General features: G+C 40.9%; 1 protein-coding gene across 1 annotated transcript in view; it reads left to right on the plus strand.

Moving 5' to 3' along the window:
* Window positions 1-21,317, plus strand: part of nt5dc1 (5'-nucleotidase domain containing 1) — a 439,504-nt gene that overhangs the window by 259,130 nt on the left and 159,057 nt on the right.

A 21,317-nucleotide genomic window follows, 5' to 3' on the forward strand; every position in this document is an offset into this window, starting at 1 on the left:
CTCCAGATGTGGTGTCGTCAAGCCTTCCTTAACTAAAGCATAACCAACCAATTGTTGTATTAATTTCCCTCACCAGTAAATAAAAACAATCATTAGCTTTCCCAATTACATGATATGCCTGTAGCATGGCTTATGTTTATCACTTGGTGTGCACTTGGATTCCTCGGCACCGTGGTGCTCGGAAAACTGTATTGACATTTGGTACTTCAATCTCGTCCTCATTAAGAGAATTGCTGAAACAGACATAAAATTGGGCTCACCTGAATTTTACAAATACATGAGGTCTTAAAATAAAATCGTAATAAATTGATTCAAATGGATACAAGCAGGTTTAAAGATAAAACCTATCATATGCACTTTGTAAATTTTATCTTTTCATTGTGTTTGTCGTCTTGTTTTGAATCTGTAGACTTAAGGACAGCAGAAAATAACGGTATGAAATTATTTCTTTAGGGGTGATTAGATTGGAATTGGAAATGATTTATATGTGCTTATGTTGTCATGGCAGGCTAAAATGAATGGAATATTGACACAGTTAAATATGCTGTGTAAATATATGGGGTGATATTGGTGATTTTTGACTGCTTATTTAAATTTAAAACAGAGAGGAAATGGTTGGGGTTTGTAGGCGTACAGGCAGAAGAGCCATTAAAAGCTCCTCAGATTTTCCAGACTACTGTTTAATGCCATTGAAGGGCTCTGCATGTATTTTTGTTTTCTTTTCCGGCCAATCCTTGGATTATAATATTTATTTATTTATTGCCCCACGCTTCCTTTTCTGGCACTGGAGAGCTGGTCAATAGGGACCAGGAAGCCAATGTGTTCAGAAGTTGAGGGTGGGCTGTGAAGGGATGCCAGACTGGAGGTAGGTGCTCCAGTCTCTTGGCATCCTCTTGGCATCCACTGACCCATATTTTCAGAGGGATATACATGGGTCTCCTTCTCAAAGATTGCTCTACCAATAAACTCTTGATGCCATTACAGTGATATATTAATGATTGATTAACTGTTATATTTGATTTTTCAGAGGTAGGCAATCATTGCAATGCATTTTGTACTTGGCATTACATGAGAATATGCATGCCAGCTGCATCATAAATATTTTTTTAAAGACTCAAAAGTGCTGGAGTAATTCAGCAGATCATGCGGCATCTCTGGAGAATATTGACAGGTGACATTTCAGGAAGGGTCTTATTCTTAAAGATCTTATTCTAGCCTTCTGAAGAAGGATCCCAACCCGAAACATCGCCTGCCCATGTTCTCCAGAGGTGCTGCCTGACCTGCTGAGTTACTACAGCACTCTGTTTCTCTGGTAAACCAGCATCTGCAGTTCCTTGTGTCTTCATAAATATTCTTTCCTGATTTCTATGTACAATGCCAAACAATGCCAGCTAATAATAAAGGAATCCTCAGAAGTATACAGTGAATTAACAACCATTTGGGATAGAGGTCCTCATGAAATGGAAAAACTGAGTGCATTGCATTAACATTAACAAATAACATCAACAAATCACATTGAGTTGAATCCCTCAGTGGGCATCTATGATTCCCCGATAGAAGTATTAATATTTTATTCAAAATCAGAATACAGTACTGCAGCATATTGGAACTGAAAAGCAAAAGGTCAACATCAAAATCAGCCAACATTCAACCAGATAAGGTGGTCAAAAAGACTTTTGGCACTTTGGCCTTCATCAGTCAGAGTATTGAATATAGAAGTTGGGAGGTCATGTTGCAGTTTTTATAAGACTTTGGTGAGACCGCATTTAGAATATTGGGTTCAGTTCTGGGCACCATGTTATAGGAAAGATTTTGTCAAGCTTGAAAGGATTCAGAAAAGATTTGCAAGAATGTTGCCAGGACTAGAGGGTGTTAGCTACAGGGAGAGGTTAAGTCGACTAAGTCTCTATTCCATGGAGCATAGGAAGATGAGGGGAGATCTTATAGAGGTATATAAAATCATGAGAGGAATAGATCGGGTAGATGCACAGTCTTTTACCCGTAGTAAGGGAATCAAGGACCAGAGGACATAGGTTCAAGATGAAGGGGAAAAGATTTAATAGGAATCCGAGGGGTAACTTTTTCACACAGAGGCTGTTGGGTGTATGGAACAAGCTGCCAGAGGAGATAGGTGAGGCTGGGACTATCCCATTGTTTAAGAAACAGATGGACAGGTACATGTACAGGACTGATTTGGTGGGTTATGGACCAAGCGCAGGCAAGTGGGACTAGGGTAGCTGGGACATCGTTGGTGGTGTGGGCGTGTTCGGCCGAAGGGCCTGTATCCACACTGTGTCACTCTATGACTCTATATCAGAAAATACTAAACTATGTCACAATTGATCTTGCTGTATAACAGAGACCTCTACTATAGAAACAATTTCTAACTGTAAGGTTTTCTGAAGTGTGTTTGCAATAGCACGGATTCTTCTAGCCACATTATGATTTTCTGAAGGGACTTTATGATTGGAACTAAGCATTTAGACATGCTTGGTTTTTCAAAACCTAAGTGAATTTGTGTTACATTTATTCTGAACAACATTGGTTTCTGTAAGACTGTTTAAAAAAATATTCCAAACACACCCATTCCCACTTGGTCATACAAAATCAAATGTAAAACCACAATGCAATTGAAGCACAGGGGCAAAGCAAGGTCTGGAATGTGGTTTGTCATGTCTAACCTGGAAATGATTAGGAATAGAGTGAAGTTCAACTCCTGAGCACTGCTTGAACGAGAACAATACCAAGATTTCTAGGTAAAATCTCTGCTGCAAATTCACTGCATTTCAATAAGCGAGTTCAGTATTCCGACTGTGCATGCCCAGGTCATAGGTCACTAGCTATAAAACAGTTTTGGCAACGGTGGTGCTGCATGGTGTCCAGGCTTGCGTTTCATCTGTAGTCGGGGTCGGGGTCGCTGTGGGTGCTGTTGAGTTGCTGTTGGACCGTCCCCGTCCCCTCCCCTGTCCCGTCCCTGTCTGGAGGGTCCACCACCTCCCCTCAGTGTGTGAGATCCTGCTGAAGATGGGCCGCCGGGCGACTCGGAGCCGGCTGCGTCATCCTGGGCGGAGAGAGACTTGTAGCTCACTTGGCAGTTGTCCCCACTTGCCTTAAAGCTCCCTCCATCGTGCCAGTGCCAAAACACTCCACTGCGGTTGGTCAACGACTTCAGCCCCTACCCCCATCACCAAGTGCTTCGAGAGGCCCTACCCCCCACACTGGATCCCTATCAGTTTGACTACCGCAAGAACAGGAGTACGGAGGATGATCTCAACGGGCACTGCTCCCAACAACAGAGACACTTATGTAAGAATGCTGTTCATCGATTACAGCCATTATTCCATCAAAACTGATCACCAAACTCGGTAACCTGGGCATCGACCCCGCCCTCTGCAATTGGATCCTGGACTTTCTAACCAACAGACCCCAGTCTGTGAGGTTAGACAAGCACACCTCTTCAACCCTCACCCTGAACACCGGCGTTCCACAGGGCTGTGTGCTGAGCCCCCTCCTCTACTCCCTCTTCACTATGACTGCACCTGTACATGGCACCATCATCAAGTATGCAGATGATACAACGGTGATTGGCCTCATCAGCAACAACGTGACTGTTGGTGATGCTGGTCATTGTAGACTTCAGGAAGCTGTAGCACGCAGCAGCTTCAGGTTCCTGGGAGTCAACAACCTCCTGGACCCAATACCCTACCCTCCCTCCCTGCCCAGAACTTCCCCAAGCCCAGAGTACCAACTGAGCCAGCTCCAACTCCAGGGTGGTGGCGGGGCTGAAGGCAGCCCGCAGTGCGGCCCAGTCTAGATGGGCTCCTGCCGGCCACGGGCAGGCCAGGCAACCGCTCGAGCTGCGGGTACTGTTGGTGATGCTGGTGCTGGCAGCAGCAGCAACCTCCTCCCCGCAGTGTGGCCCAGTCTAGCACCGGGCCAGAGGAGGCCGAGCCTCCTTGGGTTGTGGATAAAGTGGCAGCGGGTACCGTAGGGGCAGAACCCAGTGGTGTGCAAGGTACGGCTTGAAATTGGGCTTGCGGCTGAGGCCGTGGGCGAACTGGCACTTGTCGCCATAGCGGCCCATCGGGGAGCAGGTTCCTCTGTAATTGGAGCGGGGTTGGGTTGGAGTTGGCACTGGCTGTGGATCATATTTTAAGCTGGAGGAACAGGGGCCTTTGCAGCAAGATGGGGCACATGGCAGTTGAATAATAGATTGAATAAATGCAAAAAATTTTCGTTAATTGTTTTTGTTACATTCTCACAGCTCTCATTGATTTGTTGGCTCATTTATTTTCATTTACAGTATTAGGAAATTTGTTTGCCAATTTCATGGTGCAACTATTAAAGGGAAAAACTGTTGTGCAGCGTGCCGTTTATAACTGCGATCTACAAACTAACAACCCTCCTTAAATGAAAATTGAAGCTGAGTTTCAGTCGAGTCATTGTCATATATTGTGATCTTTTCATTTTATTTTCCCTGAAATAGGGTAATGAGCTTGTTCAAGCATTGCATATTTAAAGATAATGAGTTTGCACAGCATTTTATTTGTGGTAGGGTCACAGGCATATAGTTATGCATCAAAGCCAGAGAAGCCAGCTTTACAGATATTGCATGTCTTTATGAAAGTTAATGATCTGACGATGCTTTATAACCCATGCCACAAGGGGGCAGTTGTGGGCGATAGGCAGTTTTCTAACATCTGCTTGGTGTAGCAACAGTAGGGAAAGAAGTTAATGGAACAATTGTACAAAACACTGGATGCTGGAAACCTGCAATGAAAACTGGAAGTCTTGGAATTGCTCTAATGCTCAGTTAGCATCTCTAATAAATTTCACTGTTAACGCTTCATGGGACTGATCTGTTGAATACTTCCAACAGTTTCTGTTTCAGTTTTAGTGAGAAGTACAGCTTTTTTTACTGGCTGGATAGAAGAGCCAAATGGGGAATAAATAGGGCTTAGAAGGTGCATAGCTTAGTGGGAGAGAAACGTGCTTGTGTGAAGCTCAAAGCTATTACGACAGCACAGTCCCCATAATCAGCCCACTTGAGGTAGTTTGCTTATGTGTCAGACGACGTTCTGCCATCGCTTTGCCACAGCCAGTGCCACATCTGTGCCTCTGCGGAGATCGTCCGCAATGCATGCCTCTCCGCCACAAGTCAGTAGGTGGGCCATTGTCTGTACCCCTCCACTGTTGCATTTGTCATAGGCCAGAAGCCTCACTTCTTCAGGTTGAGTCCGCAACATATACAATAAGTGGCACGTTATTTTTTTTTCTTGTTCTTGAGATGAAGGCTTTGTTGGCAAGGTCAACATTACTGGCAGGCAGCATCTCTGGAGAGAAGTGATGGGTGACATCTCCGGTTGAGACCTTTCTTCAAACAAGAAATACTACCCTTCTCACGTCCATATATTGTGTAGAACCTTAAAACAGGCCTACTGAAAACACAAATACTTTGCAAAATTTGATTCCTCTTTACAAACCTATTGTTACACATCATCAACATTTCCTTGGTAGCAAATGTTGACTCTGGCTGTTGTGATGGCATATTTTCAGGTGCTCTGTGACTATGTCTTCAATAAAGTCTATGCTGAAGAAAAAGTTATTTGTTCATAAGGGGAATGGTTTTCCAAAGCATTATTTTCAGGGCAATTATTTGTAATGATAAATTATCATGCAGTCAGCTCTTTTTTTAAGTTGGGAAATAAAAGGCATCAGTCATTTTTATAATGAAATTGGGTCATAAATCTTCACTTTGTTTTTAAGTTTCTTGACATGAAATAGTATTTTTATGGATATTAAATATAACTAGGTACATTTCCCTTGGCATTTATGGGTTTATTTGGAACATTGAGTACAACAATGTTTGAAAGACAACCACAAATTATAGTTTTCATTTGTTTATAGGGAAATGTTGGAAAACCTTATTTCCGTAAATTCACTTTAGAATACGACTTTCCTGTTTCCAGGAAGAATAACAGGTATACTCAGCCAAGGTTCATGTAAATGCCAAAGAAGTTAAATAAAACCTTGAAGGAAAAACAGTCACCACTAATCAATGCTGGCCGTTGTACACTTTGGGTAATTGAATGATGGAGTATAATATGCCTGAAGGCTTAGTTTAGTTTATTGTCACGTGGACCAAGGTACAGTCAAAAGCTTTCTTTTTGAGGGATCAATCCTTGGGGAAGGTGAATAAGGACAAGATAGGTATTTGCTGTAATGTAACTGTCATCTTATTAGATCAAGATTACAGCAAGCACAGCCCCTCCTGAACAGTCCATTTTTGAATAAGAATGGGTTTGAGCTTTATTGCAAAGTGAAAGGCACAAGAGACTGCAGATGCTGGAATCTGCAGCAAATAAAGGAGAGCAGCTGGAGGAACTCAGCGGGTCAGGCAGCATCTGTGAAGAAAAAAGGGACAGATGGAGTTTTGGGTGGAGACCCTTTTTCCCGTCTACATGAAGACTCTCAAGCTGAAATATCAACTGTATATTTCCCTCCATAAATGAGCTCCTCCAGCTGCTCTCTTTTTATCGTTCTGAAAACCCTCACCTCCACACATTAAATATAAATAACCAGTCAATGCTTCTTTTTCAGACATACAAGTGAATAAAGATTAATTTAGTGAACTATCGAAGTATCTTTGAAGATTTGAAAATTTCTTGTTTCTCAAGTCAGCAGAAAGAAAAGTTAACGTTATTAACGATTAAATGTATAGAACATAAATAATTGCAAATATTATTGGATAATGTTAATCAGTTTTTGTCAGTATTTTCATTACGGTTAGTAAATGGGTTCCATTTTGACCAGCAGCATCCATTTGGTTAATGTTGCGATGTGGTTTAGGTTTATTATTCACACAAGTACTGAGGCACAGTGAAGAACTTTGATTTTGCATGAAGGAATGGTGGTCATTGTTGGCCATCCTGAAGCCTGTCTACAGAATGTTTAATGACTTTTAAGAGTAATCTGAATGAGAAAGGTAGCTTCTGGAGAGCATCCATGATGTTTGAGAACTGGGAATGGATGTGCAACACTCTTCTGTTAAGTCGACTAAAAATGTTCACTGAACCTCATAGTATACATTAAATGTGCAAAACAGTACAGATTAATGTGCAAATGACAATGCAGAGAGGGAGAATGACAGATGGTAAAATGAAATGAGGTAAAAAGACAGAAAGAAAATAGTTTATTTCAATTTAATTTTCCAACATTAATGGAAGATGCTGAAGGAGTGAGACTCCATACAGAGAGGTTGTTGACAATGACTATGATTCATCACAGCCATCAAAGAATACTATTTCAACTTTTTTGTTCTCAGTTATATCAGCGGAGAACTAGTGCAATGATCAGAGGTTCTGGAAACACAAGATAGACACAAAATGCTGGAGTAACTCAGCGGGACAAGCAGCATATCTGGATAGAAGGACTAATGTATCGGGTCAAGATCCATCTTCAGACTGAGAGTCAGGGGAGAGGGAGACACAGAGATAAGGAAGGGTAAGGTGTGAAAACAAGACCAAAAGAGATGGGAATCAAGGAAAGTGTAGAATAGATCATTATTAATTAGGATAAACACTTTCACCCACTGTGTGAAAAGGTTGCCCCTCAGGTGGCTGTTATTTTTTCCGCTCTCACCTTAAACCTATGCCCTCTCCTTTTTGGTTTTCCTATCCTAGGACAATGACAAAAATCTATTCCCCTCATGATTTTATACAGCCCTATCAGACCATCCCTAACCCTACTGCACTTCAAGGAATAAAATCCAAGCCTGTCCAACATCCCCCTCAGTCCCTCAGATTCTGTCAACATAAGTTTTGGCTGCACACTTTCCAGCTTAGTGACATTTCCCATAACAAGGTGGCCAAACTGAACGCAATACTCCAAATATGGCCTCACTGACATCTTGTGCAACTGCAACATTATAACTGAACTTCTGTATTCAATTCCCTGATTGATGAAGACCAAAGTACAAAAAGTCTTTGACCCCATTATCTACCTGCAAAGCAATTTTTAGTGAACCATGTACTTGTACTCCAGGATCCTTCAGCTGTACAACACTTTGCATGGCCCTAATATAAGTCAGGACATTTCTGCTTTCCCAGCTTATTTCTCATGTGGTGAAGGTAAAAAAAAATACATTGCCTTAACTTATTTTCGGCTTTATTTATGATTTTATGGCATGAACATAAAAATCAATGGCATCCCTTTCATTTTAACCGAACAGTATGTGTTGTTAAAAATAGAATGCATATCTGTCACAACCAAAATCCAAATGTATTCTTTAGTCGGGCATATGCCCTGTGATGATTGTTTAGTTTAAAACCCAAAATAAAAACCACAAATGTCTGAGGGAGGAGTTTTTTTCTGAAGAGAAACCACCCTTGGGTTTTGGTCAGATCAAGGCTAAACTCAAAAATAAAAATGTGCAGTTGTTGTTGTTTATCATTACATTGTGTGAAGGAAAGGATGGAATGTATAATAGAAAGTGCAGTGCAAATTGAGTCCAGGCAGGAAACGTTTGCAATTAGGCAAAGAAGGTCCAGAATACAAAATAATAAGGTTAAGAAGTCTTTAAAAGTTTTTTACATAGGTTAATCTTTGTAAAAAAAAAAGTAACCTAAACGTGTGAATCATTCGTGGTGAGGTGTGTGTTGCAAATTGTTACAATGTGATAGTTGTTACAGAGACAGAGCTGCAAAGGGATCAAGGATACAGTGTTTATATTTTGTAAGGACAAGCAAAAGGAAAAGAGGTTGGGTTACATTGTTACTCAAAGATGAAACCAGTGCAATAGTGGGAAAGGGTATTAGATAGTAAAATTAAAATGTGTATTCAGTCCAGGCTGAATGAAGAAGCATCAAGATGTGGAAGACAATGGTGGGAGTCATAAATAGGCCTCCCTACATTAATCATAATGTGGGGTGACATCAAATAAGAATGTATGTAGCAAGACTGATGCCACAATTCGGTGAATTTAATCTTCGTATGCTCTACGCAAATGAAATCTGTAATAATACGGTGAAAGGAAATTGTCTTGAGTGCACAGGATAGGTTTTTGGATCAGTATGTTGAACAACCAATTAGGGTTCATAAGTTCATAAGTGATAGAAGAAAAATTAGGCCATTTGGCTTATCGTCTACTCCGCCATTCACTCATGTCTGGTTTATCTTTACTTCTCAACCTCATTCTCATGCCTCCTCCCCATAACCCCTGATTTAGGCTCAGACTACCTAAAATTATTCTTCAACAGAAAAAGTCGATTTATTAATTTTATTGTGCAACCATAACAGCAGCATCATAGTGTTCTTCAAGTCCTTGACTCGGCCTGCATAATCCTAATCCAACCTTGGCATGGACCACCAGTTGCAATACCATGGACTTGTTTGCTCGTTGTGTTTTGCACTTTGCACATTTGCACAGTGGTAGAGTTGCTGCCTGACAGCGCTAGATAGCCGGGTACTATCCTGACCACAGGTGTTGGAAGGAGTTTGTACATTTTCCATGTGACAGCATGGAATTTCTCTGGCTACTCTGGTTTCCCCCACATTCCAAAGATGTGCAGGTTTGTAGGTTAATTGGCTTCTGTAAATTGGCCCGATGGTGTAGTTTAGAACTAGTATGTAGGTCGGTGTGAACTCAGTGGGCCTGAAGAGCCTGTTTCCACACTGTATCTCTAGATTAAGCTAAAGGCAGCGAGCAACTTGTCTGTCATTTCACCCTTTTGTTATTTTTTAGTGTGTCAATAGTATGTTTTAATGATTTCTTAGTCTTTTTATGTGCAGGGTGGGGGGAGGGGAAGTGGGGAAACCATTCGGATTTGGAAATTCCAAGCCACCGAGAGTATTCTACGTTCCGACGCCGGAGCTCCGATTATACCGGCGAGTGAGCCTGAACACGCTCTACATAAAAACAAAATGGGAAGCAGAATTAAAGATTCAAATAACGGAAGAAGAATGGTATCAAATGTGTGAAACACAATGTTCATCCACAAGCTCACTAGTATGGGGAGAATTTTGCTGGAAGAATCTATCTCGCTTTTTTATTACACCAAAAATAAAAAGTAGACAACTTGCTGTCCAACAACACTGTTGGAGGCTGTGTGGGAGTACGGAGGCAGACCACTCGCATACTTTCTGGAACTGTGTAAAGATAAGGCCATACTGGGAAAATGTTAATGCAGCTGTAAATAATATCTTGGGTTATAAAATCCCAAATACCTGCCCTGTGATGTATCTGGGGCGTATTAAAGATAGTGTAAAAATAGAAGATACATATTTGATTAAAGTTTTGCTTGCAGCAAGTAAGAAGGCCATTATCAGGCAGTGGCTTAATGAAAAAAGTCCAAAACAGGAACAGTGGTTAGAAATTGTGCGAGACATCTTTAATATGGAGAAATTGACATATTCCTTGATAGTCAAGGAGAATTCATTTAAGAAGATCTGGGAAAATTGGACTGTTTATTTGAGCCATGACACCAATTAGATAAATGCCGAGCTAGATATGGGAAGATTGCGTTATATAGAACTAGATGGTATGTTTGTATGAATGTTGAATTATCTCCAGATAACTAATCAACGTAATGTTTTTTCTTTTTTTAATTTGGTAAGTGAACCACACGGTCTTATTCCAATTTTTTAATTTATTTACTTCTTTTTGTTTTTTCCCCCGATCTACTTATTTTTTTATTTTGATTGCTGTTTTTCTTACTTTGTTTTATTCATGGTGATGGTGTTGCACTGTTTTGAAAATATCTCTTAAAAATCAATAAAAATTTAAGTGGAAAAAAAGACTTCAACCACGGGTAAACAAAGAGGAAGATGACATCTTTATTGCTTTCCCTCACAGTAGGAACATTGATTCCGCTGTGGGGGATGTTCATGTTAAATTCTATCGTGTATCTTGTTCTTTTTATTCGTATGGCTGTATGGAAATTCAAATCTCACTGTACCAATTGGTGCATGTGACAATAAATGTAACGAACTTGAACTTGAGGAGAATATAACAGGATATATGAAAAAATATCACTGGAATTAGGCAAAGTCTGCTTGGATTTCTGGGGAAAAAAGTGCCTGAAAATTTGTTTTTAATAAATGAATCTGATTTTTTTGAGAATATAACTGGTATAATAGATAAGGGGAACCAGTAGTTTTGGTGTACATGAGTTCTCAGAAAAAAATTGATAATGTCCTACATGAGTTTAGGGTATTTTATTAAAATACATGATATTTGGGTACTGTGGATTAAAAATTGTTTGACAGCCAGGGCACAGACACTAGGCATAAAGGTATGGTTGGTGCTAAATAGGTACTGCAGGGACCCATGCTTGGGCATCAGCTGTTTATAACATCTATATTGGACACAAATTGCAATATTTTGAAGTTTACCAATTCAGTTAAACTGGGTGGGATTATGAAGAGGATGCAAAGAAGTTTCATGTCAACGTAGACTGAGCAAGTGGGCAAAAACTTGGAAGTGTAGTATAACATGGCTAAATATAAATATATCCACTTTAGGAACAAAAACAGAAATGTATTGCAACAATGTGTCTTCACTCTTCATTCCTGGGATGATAGAGCTGCTTCATGAAGAGAGATTAGGTCCACAAGATTTATATTAATTAGAATTCAGAAGAATGAGAGGGGATCTAATTGAAAATTTCAAATTCTGACACATCTAGACAGGCTGGATGCAAAGAAAATGTTTTCCCTGCCTTTGATAAGTCCATGTGTAAGAAATCAACCAGTCAAATGAGGGGTGTACCATGAAGAGGAAATAATGGGAATGGAGCAGAATTTTTAACATGCAAATCAAAAATATTACTGTAAAATTGGCAGTCGGTTTTGATTCAATCACATTTGAGTGATTGTGACAGTACTATGACAAGCATGAAAAATAATTTATTTCCCAAATTATTCTTTCACCATTACATTATGTGTGATTCATGGCAGCTCTGGCTACTTCACAAGGGACTGGGAACACTCATCTAATAGAGAGCAGGTTTTTGAAAAGCAGTTGATTTTGATAAAAAAATCTCTACATGAAACATTTACTGGCAAAGTCTCTGCCTCAGATACAAAAATGTTTGGAAAAGAATTTGAACAATATTTAGACCGTGAAACATTGGAAATACTGACGAATTAAAATATTTTCATGGAGAGGTGGAGAATTTGGATCAGACTCATTGCAGACACAATGCACAAGGAAATGCAGGTGCTGGTTTACATACAAAGACGCAAAATGCTGGAATAACTCAGCAGGTCAAGCAGAATATGGATAGATGATGTTTCACGTCGGGACCATTCTTCAATCTCTGAAGAAGCCTTCTATAAATATACCAAAAGGTTCACAACCCATACACATTTTCCAGATCTGCTACCTGACCTGCACAGATACTCCAGCATTTAGTATATTTTTTCAATCAAGGAAAAGATGTTGGGTGATTGGTGTCTCTGTTTAGTGGATTTTGAAGGAGAGTAGATATGGGATGGATTGGATGCAGGAGCATGAACTTCAAAGGAACTATGCAAAGAGGTTCAGTGATCGGTGTGCTGTAAAACTAAATGACATTTAATTTTTAGGTGGATATAATGAAGATCTTCGAGTGCCATAACATGCTGAGTACCTTCAGACTGTCGATTATGATTTAACTTCCAATACTGGTAAAAACATGATCTAAATGACTACCGCTCAAGTTACAAATCAAAATTTATGTGAGATAGAAATCTCAGACTTCTAGGCATTTAGAAGGTCTAGTTGATTTTTTTTAAAGTAGTTTTGCAGGTTTTGTAAGTTCTCGTGTCCACGTGTGCAATTCTAGGCCACATCAGAAAGGATAACAATTTATTTCAGCTAACAGTTGGCTGGCCAGGAAGTTTCATAGTCAAGCTATAAACTTCTGTATCTCATTGTCAATCACATGCTTATTTAAACATTTCCAACTGGGTTATGAATTCCATTGCACCAGAAAAGGTATGAGTAATAAAGTGGAGGAGGCCATTCCGGTGGTCTGAGTGCAATGAGTCTGATCCAAGTTAAATTAAAAGTGTATTATTTAATGGGATGTGGAAGCTGTTGGCAAGGCCAGGATTTATGATCCATCCCTAATTGCGCTTGAGTAGGTGGTAGTCGTCTTCTTGAACCAATGCAGTTAGTGTGGTGAAGGGACTTCTGGTCTGCAGAGGTTCCTGTAGAGGTCCTGCAGAGAGACTTGTAAAAGGGCTAAGAAAAGATCAGAAAATAACTTTTAAAAGACCTGCACGATGCAGAAAAGGTGACCAGGTGGAGTGTCAATTAATTTTAAACCAGCATATAAAATAACAGTATCGGAAGGAAATGCAGATGCTGGTTTACACCAAATATAGAAAAAAAAATGCTAGAGAAAAGGAATCGGTGATATTTCGGGTCGAAACCCTTCTTCATAAAGTAACAGCATCAACAACACGGACTTCAGGGATTCCAAGAGGGTCAAAATGATATTTAGCAGTTATTTTACAAAATTATTAATTATTCCTTATTTAACTTAATTATGACTGATTTGATTTAACGCCCAAACTCACCATGCCAAATGTTTATAGATTCTTTATTAGGCAATTTATGTCTTTCACAAATGAATGTGTAACTACCAACAATCTGCAGATTTCTGCATTTAACTTCTGTATTTAAATACATCGTGGGTGACACAATGGTGCAGTTCGTAGAGCTGCGGCCTCACAGATCCAGAGACCCAGGTTCAATCCTGACCTCAGATTCTGTCTGCGTGGAATTTGTGTAGTCTCCATGTGATGGCGTGGGCTTTCTCTGGATATTCTGGCTTCCTCCTACATTCCAACCCCATGCTGATTGTCGGTTAAGCAGCTACTGTAAATGATCACAAGTGTAGGTGGCTTGGTAAGAAAAGTAATCATGGAGGAATAATTGATACTGATAGCCAATGAATCCCCCAAGTGTTGATAATTTGCATACCAGAGTAATAAAAAAAGGTAGGTGTGGAAATTGTATACATTGTGGAATAGTTCCCACATGTTGAAGGACAGTAAATGTGCCCCACTATTTGAAAAAAAGGAACGAGAAAAAATAGAAAAAAATAGGAACATGCTGGTTAATGTCACTAGGGGGGAAATGTTTAAAATAGTTAAAAAGGATGATATAACAGAAAATAGAAAACAGGAACAGAGAGGGAAAATGTGAGGGATAGTTATAAAGGAAGATATAACAGAACATTTGGAAAATGTCACTGGGATCAGGAAAAGGAAGCCTGGATTTAGTTTAGTTTAGAGATAGAGCATGGAAACAGGCCATTTGCCCTACTGAGTTCATGCTGACCATCATTTCCTGTTCTCACTAATTCTATGTTATCCCACTTTCTCATCCACTCTCTACATACTTGGAGTAATTTGCTGAGACCAATTAACCTACGAAGCCATATGTATTTGGGATGTGGGAGGAAACTTGAGCACCAGGGGAAACCCACGGAGTCACAGGCAGAACGTGCGAACTCCACACACAGCACCCAAAGTTAGGATTGAACACGAGTCCCTGGCGCTGTGGGGCAACAGCTCTACCAGCTGCACCACTGTGTTGCCCTTTAAAGAGTTTCTGGAAGGGTTTTTTTTAACAAAATTAGTTGCATTATTAAGGGTATCACTTGTATAATAGATAAGGAACACAGACTTTAGAGATCCCAATTGAGAGAGGATGAGAATTTTGTTTAGAAGCGTTGTTTTTCACCTGTAATTATTGATTATTACACTTTTAAGAACTTACTTCTCCCGAATTCACCAGCCCAGAAGTTTATATATTCTTTATCGGGCAGTTCATGTTCCTCATCTTGAGTCCACTTTATGTCTTACACAAATGAATGTGTAGCTGCCAACAATCTGTAGTTTTCTACATTTCACACCTGCATTTAAATACATTATAGGCGGCACAATGGTGCAGCTGGTAGAGCTGCTGCCTTGCAATCCCAGAGACCTGGGTTCAATTCCGACCTCATTTGCTGTCTGCATGGAGTTTGCATGTTCTCCATGTGATGACGTGGGATATTCTGGTCTTCTCCCATATTCTAAACTGCTAATCAGTTGATAAATTAGTTACTGCACATCATCACAAGTGTAGGTGGTTTCAGATGATTCAGGGTGGGGATGTGGGAGTGTGAGAGAGAATAGATTGCAGGGACATATTTGGGGAAATGGGGTTAATGGGATTGCTCTGATAACCAGCAAAGATCTAATAGGTCAAATGCCCTCCGATGTCATGAGAAAATTTGAGAAACATGACAACATTTGAAGACTCTAAAAATTGCTATCATTGCTGTCACGTTATTCTCTGTGATAATGGTGGGCACCTACTATACTTGTCCACACAAAATCTGTCCTGAATTCTAGAGACTAGCTCAACTTGGTTTGGACTCGGTCCAAGGTAAATGCACAATTGTTCATTTTTAGAGCATCTTTATCTGAGATTATTTCTTTTGTTAAACTATGTGCAGATGATTGATTTAGTTATCTGAATTTGTTACCCGTTGCATGCAAAGTACTTATCAGAAATTTCTCAATAATATTTTGCACATTAAATCAGCATGCACTGAATTTTTATGGACAGTCCCAATAGATGCATTTCCCAACAGGTTATGAATTTGCAAAAAAAAAGCTTTCTTTATATGTCGTTAAAATAACATATCTGTAAAATATATTTTCTAATATATCTATAAAATGCATGCTCTATGTTCTACTTCCCACTGTGAATTTGAGTCACCCAGGGTTATTTTGAAAGTAAATTGGAAAGTCGGTACATCAGACTGAGAGGCTAGTCTTCTTTAAATAAACAAAACATAGTCATAAGGAAAACATTTTACTTTAAACACTATTCCAAACCTGCAAAGTTAATATATATTTTCTTAATTTGAGCATTATTTGTGTTCGGAATAGAAAATTCCAAGAGCTGGATGTTCATTGTTGGCACCAGGTTGTTTCTGGTTTTGCCTGATCTGTTTTATTCTGCCCCTGCATTGCACTCAGTCTCCAAAGTCCAGAGACTATCACTGCCTGAGCAATGTCACTTTCCCTGTTTTGCAAAAGCCAATCTTGTTTATTGTCAAAGCTAACATTTTTGTTCACCTCTATATCCAAATTCAGGGAGGATATTTGTAATAGGCTTGAGTTTATGATATTTAGAATCCGCATTGGCCTGTGCAGAGCTGAAAATGTGTCCCACTAAGGAAGCAATGGTATTGGACTTTCTGAGGCAGCAAATACATTTTAAAGATTATACAACATTTTACTAATAAGTAAAGTACAAAAATATACTAAAGAGCAAGGATAGAAAATGCTGGAGAAAGACAGCAGATGTGGCATTGTCAGTGGAAAGAGAAAGAGAGTTAATAATTAAGATCCAAATCCCTTTGTCAGATTAAGAGAAAACAAGTTAGATTAAAATTCCAAAGAAAGTGGGGGGAGGAGAAGAGGCAGATAGGACAAATAGAAAATTAGTGATAGCTTGAAGCCAGGGTTGCTGTGCTGTGGATGAGGTAATAAAGATGATAGGTCAGTGAGGGTAGTTAGAGACGGCCAATTTAAAACAAAAAAACCCTATGGCATGAGGGCTGTTGGAAAGTGAAAACAAAACAAAACAAAATAATGTAAAAGCTGCAAAGTGCAGAGTTGAAGGAAATGCTCAACAGATCAGCATGTGCTAATGAAGAGTGGTGATTATAGAAGATTGAGATGCATGACTATTCTGTGTTAACTCTGATAGGAAATTTGAGCTGTGAATAAATAACTGTAGTGTTGTCATTTTGCTGGGGCAGGGTTGAATTAACTCCACATCTGGCTGGGATCTAAATTTGAATTCCTTGCGCGGCACTAAAGGTTTTTTTCTGGGTTTTCAGGGAAAAGTGTTGTTTGGGGGCCTACATTTTACAAAACAGTGATTCTGAATGCATAGGTGTCATTTTCCTAACTGTACAAGCTCTATACAGTGTTTGTTGGTCATTTTCATTGATGGCTCCTGATTATCAAATAACCTCTGTCAAACAGTGACCTGTTCACCCTTTGAAAATGAGAACATTGATTACCCCTGAAACTGTACATCAGGAAACAGTGCTTTTTGTGAGGGGCCAAAATGAAAATATACGTTTTTCAGTGTTTTTGAACAGAACTGATGTAATTTGGTGTTTCTGTTCTTTTTTCTGAATGAGCTAACCCAGCATCAAATGAAAGCTGATATCAAGAAACCGACGATGGAGATCAGTGTGCTAAATCCTTGTTGTTTGCTCACTTTATGTGAACAAGCCAGCCACGGCTCCTTTGGTGGCTCATGAATCCATTCCCTCTTCATAACTGTCTCCAAATCCAGACACTGGTTTGTGGTTATTCTGTGCTATCTATAAATTGGTTTTATATCACCACAGGACTTCAGCCATCAACTTTGGGTCTTTAATTTTTCCTGCTCTCTGACCTCTGTTTATAACTTGGACCTGCCTCGGTTTTTTCCCCTTGCTGTTTATTCCCGAGCCTTTCAGCATAAATTAATCTGAGTAATAAAGCTTTTGCTCTAAATCCAAGGTCCTTGCCTTTTTACTCACCTGCTTTATCCCTTCCTCTATTTATTCTTACAAAGTAATCATGCCATGTTTATTTTTCCCCCCCCCCCCCCCCCATCCCTTTTTCCACCCCTAACCGATTATTAATCATCCATCTTTTTACTCTATTCCTATCCCTTGCATACACATTTGGATAATAGGGAATTGGGGTTAACAGAGAACAGACTGGAAAGTGGATAGAGCTGGAGATAGAGAAAGTGGATAAAGCTGGAGTAACTCAGTGGGACAGGCAGCATCTCTGGAGAGAGGGAATGGGTGACGTTTCGGGTCAAGACCCTTCCTCAGAAAAGTGGGGTTGAGTCAAATCATCTCTAATCTTCTGAGGGATGAAATTTCAGAGCATCTGCAGTTCCTTTTGTCTCACTTTTACAACATGAAGGCATTGTTGTAGACTGTGAACTGTGTTGGAGCATCTTAGCTTAGACCATAGAGTCTGAAGAAAAATCCCGACTCGAAACACCACCTTTCCATGTTCTCCAGAGATGCTGCCTGACCTGCTGAGTTATTCCAGCACTTTGTGTCTTAAGTTGGAGAAGGTTACACTTGGAGACAGGAGCTACCAGCATTTGGATAGGCACAACTGATCAGGGCTAGTCAGCATGGCTTTGTGCGGGGGAAATTATGTTTCACAAAACTGATAGACGGTTTTGAAGAGGTCACCAAGTGGATTGCAGTGGTACCATGTGGTAGGCTTGTCTGGAAGATTCGTTCACATGGAATTTAAGGCGAGCTAGCCATTTGGTTTCAAGATCGGTTTGGACGAAGGAGTCAAAGGCTGTTTTTCAGACTGGAGGTCTGTGACCAATGGTGTGCCGCAGTGGATGCTGGTTCTACCGCTGTCTGTTGAATACATTAATGATTTGGATGACAGTGTAGTTAACATTGTTAGTAAATTGGCAGATTACACCAAAATTGGTTGCATGGTAGTCAGTGAAGAAGGATATCTAAATTTACAACAAGATCTAGATCAGTTGTGAAGGTGGGCCAAGGAATGACAAATTGAATTGAACTTTGTCGAGCTGAAAATTTGCACTTTGGTATGTGAAACCAGGGTAGGACTTACATAAACGGTAGAGCCCTAGAGAGAGTTGTGGAACATTGCGATCTGGGAATACAGGCCCATGGTTTCTTAAAAGTGGTGACTAAGGTGGACAGTGTGGCAAAGATAGCTTTTTTCACCCTTGCCTTCTTTTGAGTATAGAGTACGAAAGATTGGACAACCTAATGCAGTTGTACTAGCAGCGTGTCTGTATTTCGACTTTTTTTTGCTTTTTTTTGGTTTGTCTAAGTGTTTGTTTTGGGTGTTTCGCGGTGTGTCTTGTGTGAGGTGGTGGGAGGGGGAAACCGTTCTACAGTCACCCTCGACGGAGAGGCGACTTTTTCCATGTTGCTTCTCCGCCTCCCCTATCGCGGCCTAACAGCTTGGATTGGAGCGCCTTTTCCTGGAATTGGGCCCGGAGCATCAGCAGCGGGCGCAGCGTGGACTTTTTCCATCGCGGAACAGGCGAACCCTTGCCAGGGGTCGCCAAAGAGGAATGCTCTGATCGCTGGCCCGTGGACAATGACATCCTGAACCCGCGGTCTGCGGAGCTTCTAGCCGCGGGCACGGTGTGGACTTTCCATCACGTAGTTTGGGATCCCTTGCCTGGGATCGCTGTAGAAGAGCTCCGACCACCAGCCTGCGGCTTATAACATCCTGATGCTGCGGTCTGCGGAACTTCTAGCCGCGGGCGGGGCGTGGATTTACCATCCGGAGCCTGGAATCCCTCGCCAGGGATCGCCGGAGAGGAGCTCCGACAGCCGGCCTGCAGCCTATAACATCCTGAAGCCGTGGTCTCCAGTAGGAGATTGCCGATGCAGGCACTCCAAGCAACGGTGTGTTCGACCGTTCATGGCCCCGATCACGGGTGAACAAGGGAGGAGGACTGGCTGAACTTTGTACCTTCCACCACAGTGAAGAATGCTGTGGTGGATGTTTGTGTTAAATCTTATTGTGTATTGTGTGTTCTTTTTAAGTGTATCACTGCTGGCAAATTCATTTCACTGCACCTTCGGGTGTGTTTGACGAAAAATTGACTTTGACTTTGACTACTAATCGTTGGTGAGACTACACTATCTTTGTTGTCCAGCTGTAGGATGGATGTAATTATGTTGGAAAGTGTGCAGAAGAGAGTCACCAGGATGTTACTTGGCCATACGGGCTTAAGTGAACGGGAGAGCTTGAACAGGCTTGGACTTTTCGTTTGACTCCTCGATGTCAATCAAGATGCCCGATCTAAGCTAGCCTGATTTGTCTGCATTTTGCCCTTATCCCACTAAACCTTTTCTATCCATGTACATGTTCAATGTCTTTTAAATGTTGTTATAGTACCTGCCTCAACTACCTCCTCCAACAGCTTGATCCTTACACCCACCACCCTTTATATGAAAATATTGCCCCTCAGGTTCATATTAAATCTTTCCTCTCTCACCAAAACCTTTGTCCTCTGGTTCTTGATTCACCTACTCTGGGTAAAATACTCTGTGCATTGACCCTATCTATTCCCCTATGATGTTGTACTCTATAAGAATACTCCTCATCCTCCTGCGCTCCAAAGATAAAGTCCTAGCCTGTTCACCCCATTTTACTGGTGGAGATTAATTGCATCCAAATTAAGTGAGCACTTCAAAGACAAGTTGTGTGAAATGGTTTGAGCATTTTTTTTGTATTTGTGATAAAGTGTTTTATGTATTCAACAATTTCTGTTCATATTGCCTATTTACTTGATGCCTCCTGGGAATTGAAGTACTTTTCACATGAGGTGCTGCCACCCTCCTTTTCATTTGCACCACCTATTACTTAAAATAGCTACGTTGTACACTGTACATGTCCTGAAATGTTCAGTGTACAGTGTTCTTCATAACAATGGTATAATTTCACATTAACTTCCAATTTGGTGGTTTTGTGCCAATTATATGAATATACATATTGACAGGAGGTGATGATAACAGGGTGTTTTATTCTTTTGTTCTCTTCAAATTAAATTGATTGGCAAATAAGCAAGTTGCATTATCTGATTGCCTAAAGTAGATCAGTTGTATAGCAAAAGACGATATAGAATTCAGCTTTCTAGAAATTGTTGCAGATTAAAAAAAATTGTACTTTGATGCTGCCACGTTCTTATCTTTGCAGCTACTATTTTTTTTTAATCTAATCGTTTGTACAGCAATTAAACATCAGGATAAACAATTACCACTTAAATATATTTTTGAATAGCTTGCAGAAATTAATGTATTAATCACAACACACTAATCACCCCCCACACACACGGGGGGGGAGGGGGGAAGAGGCGGAAGAGGGGAGGAAAGGGAGGGGGAGGGGAGAGGTGGAGGGGGGGATAGGGAGGGGGGACAGAGGGGGGGAGAGAGGAGGGGGGAGAGGGGGAAAGGGGGAATGAGGATGAGGAGGGAGGGAGGGAGAGAGGAGGGGGGAGATAGGGTGTAGAGGAGGGGGGGGGGGGGTGAGGGGGGAGGAAGGGGAGAGGAGGGGGAGAGGGAGGGGAGAGAGGGGGGGGAGATAGGGGAGGGAGGAGGGGGGAGGGAGGGGGGGGGGAGGGAGGAGGCAGATGGGGGCAGAGGGGGAGGAGAGAGAGGATGGGGAGAGAGGGGGAAGGGGGAGAGAGGAGGGGGGGGGGGGGGGAGAGGAGGGGGGGGAGAGGAGAGAGAGGAGGG

This window comes from Leucoraja erinacea, chromosome 5, assembly GCF_028641065.1.
Source record: "Leucoraja erinacea ecotype New England chromosome 5, Leri_hhj_1, whole genome shotgun sequence".
NCBI classification, from domain to species: domain Eukaryota; kingdom Metazoa; phylum Chordata; class Chondrichthyes; order Rajiformes; family Rajidae; genus Leucoraja; species Leucoraja erinaceus.